We start from the raw sequence: 9,284 nt of genomic DNA on the forward strand, positions 1-9,284 counted from the left end.
CTTAGCATTGGTCTTTGATTTCATCCTCCAGTCCACGAACAAAGCGAATCAACTCCTCCTGGTCATCCCCTTCCTTAATACGGATGCCAACTCGAGGTACCACCCATTCCAGGATTGAATCAAGGTTTATCAAAAACTCCCCATCGATCAGTTTGGTCAGTGTGAGTTTTATCTTCTCCACCTCCGGCTTGAACTCACAAGCCCATGCCAGAAGCAAGGAGTACACCTCCATGTTCGTCTGATATCGGTGGCGGACGTAAACCACCTCCTCAGCAAGCATGATACGAGTCACCGCCAACAACTTCTTCGCATTAAACCGAAAGAGTCCCTGCATCCACTTCTGCGATACCTTGCCCAGAAAAGGCACCAGCTTCTTGTCTATTCACAGAGTGAAATTAGCTTCCATAGTCACCTGCAGATTTGAAACAATAGTTCCTGCAATGCAATATCATACAATGCTACAAAGATACAATTAATTCTACTACAAACAAACCCTGGCACTCAACTCAACGGGTAATAAATTCTTCCACCATCATATAGAGTGGATAATGAGTGCCAAAGATATGGCATTAATGCCATGAGATCATATGCAGGATTTACTACCATCCTCCACCCACTCCAATCGTGTGACCTGTCACAGATAACTACATTCTTCAAAGAGCAGGCACCAACTTATCTTATGTACTTGCCAAATTTTGCTCTCTTTCATGTTGAAGACTGTACATTTCTAAAAGGCTGCAATTAATTCCATTTCCACACGTGACCATCTCCTTTCCACCATTTGGCCGCACAACTATCCAATTCACTTCCAATGTTAGATAGCAAATCTGCCACTGCATTTGCTCCTCTCCTTATATTCGAGACACGAAACTCCATAAATACTTTGAGCTTCTCTTAGATCATAGCCACCCATCGATTTAATTTCCAGCATGGCGTGTTGCCTTTAGCTATTGCATTAATAACTATCTGAGAGTCCCCTTCTAAGTGCAGTCATTGGACTTTCATATTTAAGGCTAGTTTTGTTGCTAGAAAGACTGCCTAGACCTTTGCTTCATTATTAATGTCATCCTGCAAACGTTGTGCTCCTTTGAAAAGGATAAATCCGTTATCATCCCTCGCCACCACCCCAACACCTGAGATTCTCAGATTTCCTTTTGATGCACCATCGAAATTAATCTTTATCCACTGTTTACTAGGTGGTTCCCATTTTACCATCTTTGAAGAAAGAGTTGGATCAACCCCTGAAGACCCATTAACAGGTTTTATATTTTAATATATTCTTCTTATTATATTTTTATATTTTCATTAAAATATTTAGAAAAGAAAAAAAAAATTAGTACAAAAAATATTTTTATTATATTTCTATTAAACTCTTGACAAAAACAAAAAAATTATTAAGATTATATTATTACTCCCCTTATTTATATAGGCAGAAACTAATTTTCTCATCTCCCTCAATTAATTTGCTTTCAAAATTTTGTCAAATTTTTTTTTATAGATAAAATGATGTCAAAATTTTTATTCTATGATTTATCTTGATTTTTTATTAAAATCATTTTTCTCTCTATTTTTGTATTTTTTGATTGGACGATAGTTTTTTTTGGGTTTTTTTTTTTTTTTTTTCATTTAAAAAAAAAAGGCGGCCAATCAAGTTTGAGTAGGGAAAATATTAGAATGATTTCTAATGTTTTATAAATTATGATATTGATTTGTATTTTATATTCATTCTTATCCTTGTCCTTATCTATAGTTTACTTTATAGCTTATCATAATTATTAATTTATTAATATCATTTTTCTCTTTTTTAACAGTTTTTTCATTAGCTCGTATATTTTTTCTTGGGGTTTTTTATTTTTTACTTAAAAAAAAAATGCCCAATCAAATATGTGAAAAAAAATTAAATGGTTTTCAAATGTCTTATACGAGTGATCTAAATATTTTTTGCTGTAGTTTTTTTCTAAACCTTAATGGAAATAAATTCCTATTTTTCTTGTTGGTTTTGTTATATTTTTTTTAAAAAGTTATTATTATGCTGAAAGCGTATTAATACTCACATAATGGATTGATAGATATGCGAGATTAAAAAACCCCTATGATTAAAATTGACACCCGTCATAGTTACAATTAGTTTCACTATTACTTAAATAAAAATAATTTAAATAACTTTAAATAATCTAAATTAAAATAAATCCATGAAAAACCAAAAAAAATATTTTATTTACTTTCTCCTCTCAACTACCACTCACTCTGAGTTTAACTATTAATCAATTCTATTTATCTCCATCACACTAATAGTTAACTTTTAAAAAATAATATTATATTAATAATTTAAAGATATGATAATATAATAATAATAATTAGTCTTAATAGATTTTTTTGCTTTGATGAAGAGTTTAATAGAAATATAAAAATATAAAAATATAGTAATATCTTAATAATAATATAATATTGATTACAATATCATAATATAATATTAAATTAATATTAATTATTGTTTATGGTGAAAATGGAAACAACAATATTGAAAGACTAAATGAATTCAACCACAAAACCCTAGCCTAACAACAACAAAGATCCACCATAACATATGGAGATTACCTAAGACAATGCAAATCAAATAAAATCACAAAGATTATACCATCACATGTCCAATAGGGTTTGAATCTCCATTCTTCCTATCTCCATTGATCTTGCTTGATATATTTGCTCTCAGATTTTATGTGTGCACAAGAGCTTAACAAAGAATGGAAATGTGGTTGCAAGTAGGCTTGATTGCATATGAAAGTTAGAATGCTAGAGTAGTCAGGGGTTGATTAGAATGATTAGATTGAATCGAATAGGGTTGATAATGATAGAAGTATCCTCTTATATAGAAGACACTATAAGAAATGGAGGGATAAGACTTAGAGGTGTAAAAGATAAATGGTCGGCTAGGATTAGAGGGCAGGTAAAAGAAATAATAAAATAATGAGAGGGTAGGTAGTGTAGGAATTAAGAGACGAATGACATGTGTCATGGGTAGAAAAGGCTAATGAATTAATTAATTAAATAAAGATTTATTTAATTAATAGAAGAAGTGGGATCAATTAAATAAATAAAATATTTATTTAATTTAGAAAAAGATAATTTAAATAAATAAAGGTATTTATTTAATTAAGGAAAATGATTATTTAAATAAATAAAAATATTTATTTAAATGAGAAATAAGGCTAGAAGAGGATAAATGAATTAATTAAATAAATAAAGATTTATTTAATTAATAGAAGAATTAAGCTTAAAGTTAAACAAATAGAGATATTTATTTAATTTGACAGGACAATTTTAGGTGTCTACATTTTGCCCCTCTTTGAGAAAATGCAACTTGTCGCGTTGTTTCAAAGAAGATAAGATGAACTCATACAAAGTTGCCTCCAAGATGGGAATGATATGCCCCCTTGAGAGATGGATGAAAATGTCTGAAAAGATCGTAGACAATCTCTCGATAAGAAATAAAGGGTAGAATTGACTGATCAGATAGGATGGAGTGACAGAGTCATGAGATAAAGAAGACTGGCTAGGTAAACTAGGGCTAGGGTATTCTATAAGATAGACTAAGACAAAAAACATCCTCATTGTCATCCACACATCCAAGAGATCAGAGTGCAGAGAGAGCAGAGAGCAGTTAGCAGCGATGGCATTGGTGCATAGATTTGATTGCGTTCATCGATTTTAGAGGCCAACAGATGCAGGAGAGCCGGTAAGTACCACAAAACCTCCTTGTACCTTGGTGCATTAATTTTTGTCATAAATGCATGCTAGATAGTGAAATAAATGCGCTCTAGGTAGGTCTAGAAAAATGTCAAGCGGGGGGGGGGGGGGGGGAATGTTAAGGCACGTCTGTGTTGGTGCCAGACGCATCTGCGTTGGTGACAGGCGTGTCTATGAGTTTAGTAGTGTTTGTGTCCTATGCGATGGCATCTGTGTATTGCAGGCATGTTTATACAGGACAGGCGTGCGCATTTGTGTCATGAATGCGTGTTTATGTCTTCAAGGTCAAATCGACAGTTTTATGATGAACATAGGTTGTCGATTGGATAAGCTGTTGAGATGATACACTCAAGCAGGTCTTCTAGGGAAGACTAGACTAGCAGATAGGGCTAGGATTGACAATTCTATGATAGAACATACGTTGCCAATTGGATAAGCTACTCAAGAGGATACACTCAAGTAGGTGCCCTAAAAGATAGGATCAAAGCAACACTTTGTGATGAACAGGAAATGCTACTAGGATAGAAAGCAGTACTTTGTGATGAATAGGGAGTACTAAAAAGAGCAACACTTTGTGATGAACAGGGAATGCTACTAGGATAAAAAGCAGTACTTTGTGATGAACAGGGAGTACTAAAAAAGAGCAACACTTTGTGATGAACAGGGAATGCACTAGGATAGAAAGTAATACTTTGTGATGAACAGGGAGTACCACTAGGATTGACACAGTTGATTTGCTTGACTGCAAAAGGACCTACCAATGTTGGAGTCATGAGAGAGATTCCCTTTGACTCAGAGTTTGTGAGCAGAGCTGACATATGAGGATAGAGCAGCAGTTGAGGTTATGGGCTTGCGACATAATTTGTATGTGCTTGAGTTTCGGGTGAACATGGGATTGCTAACTGCGCTAGCTGAGAGATGGCACTCAGAGACTTGCACATTTCATTTGCCGATGAGTGAGATGACAGTCACCTTGGAGGATGTGTACAGGATACTGAGGATATCGATCATTGGGGAGTTAGTTCCTTACGATTGAGATAGAGATAGGAATGCACTGAGGTGAGTGTTCCAAGATCTAAGACTAGAGATGAGGGCGGGACATGAGCAGCCACAGGAACAACTATATGGAGGCTGAGACAAAACTGATGGCAGAGAGGCAAGCATCATAGGACACAAAGGCTGGATATGCCTATGTTCTGCGAGCAGGGGAGGAGATAGCCTACTGGCAAGACCTGTACTATGGAGTGGTGCCACCAGATCAACGGGCTAGGAGCTTCCAGAGACCGTCACGGATGACGACAACCACTGGAGGGAGAGACAAGAGATAGGCATCTAGTGGTGGGTTCATGGGTCCTCCACCACCACTAGATAGAGGGGGAAAGAGAGATGATCCTGGGGTGGGTCCTTCTAGGGCTTAGACTCTGTCGAGGCCAACCGACTTTGAGAGGGGGAGTTCATCATAGCCTTAGAGGGATCCCTATGTATCAGTTTTGTACCATTTTTATATGATGATGTAGACACCTTCGAGTGATTTTGTAGCCATATGTATTTTTGACATCATTGTATCATGACACTTATGATTTTTGATATATATATATATATATATATATATATATATATATATATATATATATATATATATATATATATATATATATATATGAGATGATTCTTCCTTGCGACAACTATATGCATGTGTACCTATGTGATGCTTCTATATGTTTTATGATGTATGCTTCTATGTAATGCTTGTTTCTATGATGCTTATGATATGGATGCAAATATGTACATGATGAAATGCAATATATTTGTTCTTTTATGTTTTATATGTTTATGCAAATGCGAATGTGAATGTATGAAATGCAGATGAATATGATAATACAAATAACTATTTATATGATGAGAATGTAAAAAAATCTGCTAAATGAGTTGTGTGTAGGATGTGATGAAATTGTGATATCTATATGTATGTATGAAATGCTAACATGTGGTAATGCAGGTGCAACTACATGAAATGCAAATATTTTTGGCGTGTCATTGTACTCAATCATGTGATAGTACGCTACATGGACTCAAGAAGGACTATGGAGGTCAATCAAGAAGGGGGATGAAAGATAGAATATATGGAAGTGAAAGAGCTTCTTGTGCTATTATCATCATTGAGATTTATTATGGAAAATAGGTTATGACAATCGAGGAATATGTTCGACCCAAAAAGTCATTGTACCTATTTGCATGGCAGACAGTCGCAAACAAAGAATTCCCTAGTTCATACTAGACTCATAGTGTCCTCATATCCTTGGACAAGTCATATAATTACTAAGAGACAATCCATAGATAGCAAAGAAAACTAGGTGACGATACCCCATCCTTGCTTTTCTAGTCAAAGACATCCTGGAGATAGAATCTCTAGTCAGAGACACCCTAGAAAAGCTAAAAGACATGTCACCAAAAGATAAAATCAAAAGAAAACCAAACTTCACACCAACATCCACTGCAGTCCTCAAGTTTAGTGTCTCTTGTCACTTGTATAAGTCTTATTTGATTGTGGACACAATGTTTACTTTCACAAAAGGATAGATAGCACTGAACCATAATGTTGTTTAAGTCTATTGAAAGATTTGATTTGTTGAAGCCCATTGTTGTTGCCGTGTCTCATCTGAAACTGACTGAATCCATGAAACTGATACTTTATTGCGGAGAAGACGAAACTTTATTGCAGATATGTGATGCAAGTGTTTCTTTATTGTGGATTGTGCGCAGATAGACTGAAGAAAAATGTACTCCTCGGAACGTGTGATGCTCTTAGTTCCACACCCATCACTAGACGTAGGATTTTCCTTAGCCATAGATATGAGCTAATTTATTATGGATGGAAAGGGGTGAAAATGAGGGATTATTATGAATGGATAACCAATCTTAGGTAGATCAATAACAAGCCATGATGGGAATGGGTAAGTTTATTTTGGATGGATAGGTTGTGAGTGTGTGTAAAGTGAAAGGATGAGATTGAATCCTGAAGGAGGGAGGAACAATGTCTCTACACATGGCGTCTGTAGACACCCAAAATTGTCCAATCTAATTAAATAAATATTTTATTTATTTAATTATCTAAGCTTAATTCTTCTATTAATTAAATAAATCTTTATTTATTTAATTAATTCATTTATCCTCTTCTAGCCTTATTTCTCATTTAAATAAATACATTTATTTATTTAAATTATCCCTTTCCTAAATTAAATAAATATTTTATTTATTTAATTATCCTACTTCTTCTATTAATTAAATAAATATTTATTTATTTAATCAATTCATTAGCTTTTTCTACACATGACACATGTCATTCATCTCTTAATTCATACACTACCTACCTCTTTCATTATTTTGGTATTTCTTTTACCTACCCTCTAATCTTAGCCGACCTCTCTTTTTACACCTCTCAATCTTATCCCTCCATTTCATATTGTGTCTTCTATTTAAGAAGATGCCTCCTTCATTATCAAACCCTAATCATTCTATGCATTCTAATCAATCATCCTAATGACCTAATCTTGAAGACTTGGCTACACTACGATCCTACTTGCAACCACATTCCGTTCTTTGTTGAGCTCTTGTGCATATAAAAATCTGAGAGCAAATATATCAAGCAAGATCAATGGAGATAGGAATAATGGAGATCAAAACCCTATTGGGCATGTGATGGTATAATCTTTGTGATTTCATTTGATTTGCATTGTCTTAGGTAATCTTCATATGTTATGGTGGATCTTTGTTGATTGTTAGGCTAGGGTTTTGTGGTTGGATTCATTTAGCCTTTCAATATTGTTATTATTGTTATCCATTTTCACCATACACATTTTGGCATGCCCGGTGGGACTCTTGTCCCTTTGCATTTAACCCTTTTGTTGCAGATTTTGCGTTTTTGAGGTTGCAGATCGGACAATTTTTCGACGACATTTTAGGTATTTCCGCGTCTGCGAGTGGTCGGATCACGTCTCTAAGTTTCAGGAGCGTCTGCGGAGGCAGGAATCGCGTCTGTGTTTTCAACAAATTTTGTTTTGCAAGTCTCAGACAGGGGCGTCTGTGTTACATAATCGCGTCTGCGTTACTTCTGATCGCGTATGTGCCCGAGAAGGGCGTCTGTGTGTTTTGACCGCGTCTGTGCATCACAGAACCGCGTCTGTGTCATACAGACGCGTCTGTGTCTGGTATAACAGCGTCTGTGTTTTTACTGTTTTGAAATTTCAAACTTTCTTTGATTTGGTTTTCGGATTTCGCACCTAGGGTTTCAGATCTGGTTTATTTTTGGACTAACCCTTGCAGATTTAGCTAACCAAGTTTGTGCAGCTTGTCTTGGAAGCAAGAAAAAATGTTTTTGTTGAAGGCCCCTTTTTCACAAAGTCTTTTGGGTTTCTAAAATTTACCTAACTTGTGTGCTTGTAGGAAGGGGTGATCATTTGAAACAACCCAAACTACTAACAAATTTTGTTGCAGGTCCTTGGCTAGGGTTTTTGAGATTTTGTTGTGTGCCTTGTTTTCATAGATTAGCAAACACTTCAATTGGTGCACTAAAATTGAATCATTGCCTTTTGTGTCTTGAGCAATAGGCTCTTTTTGTTCAATCTTTAGAGGGCCTGTCTTCCCGTGTGGTCATTAGGATTACTAGTGAGAAGAGAACAACCCAAGTGGTAGCGAAGAAAACCCACCTCTTCCGAACCAATATAATCAAATGTATTCATGGTGAAAACTATGGATAACGTGTGCTGATTAGTTCATACCGACACTATGTCTCCCCATAAACCTGTTTGATCAAATTTATTTGATCATTTGTAGGGCGTAACCCCTACCGGCTGGGAGCCTTCTGTATTTACAGAGCTGAAAGTGCCGCATGTATGGCCACACGAGTGGATGCCCTTACTAGCACCTTTTTGTTTTAGAAGCCCAAATCCTTCTAGTTGTTGGGGCAGGAGGTCGGACCTCTGGTAGCGGCCCACACACATACGGTTCTTAGTAGAGATACAAAGTTCGCCATGGGGAGTTTTCATGGGGACTGATGCTTGGCTGACCCGAGAAGTGAGTGCCGAGGGTGGAGCTAGTGAGGTCAAGCATCTAAGTATCCGCTCTGAATAGCATAGCCTCGGGGGTAAAACCCTATGTGGGATCAACAACTATTGTCTTGGCTAGCCATAAGAATTGTGCTTGTCTTATGTTAAACATTCAAACATTCAAGACCAAACAACTAAACATTGTGTCTTTTGTGTCTTCAAGTGTATGCAAAACAACTTTACATCAAACAACACACTTTTGGAGTCTAAACACTTGCAAACATTGAGTCCTCATTAACATTGTGTCCTCTTGTCACGAAAAACAGTCAAACAGTCGGATTTGGTCACAACAAAACAACTTCACAGATTGGAAAAATTGCACGAAATTTACAGAAACGCGTCTGTGTCTGTTCTAACCGCATCTGAGTCATCTAAGCGCGTCTGTGAAGGGCAGAATAGCATCTGTGTTTGTAACAGCGTCTGTGTCAAACA

This window comes from Cryptomeria japonica, chromosome 1, assembly GCF_030272615.1.
Source record: "Cryptomeria japonica chromosome 1, Sugi_1.0, whole genome shotgun sequence".
Taxonomy (NCBI): domain Eukaryota; kingdom Viridiplantae; phylum Streptophyta; class Pinopsida; order Cupressales; family Cupressaceae; genus Cryptomeria; species Cryptomeria japonica.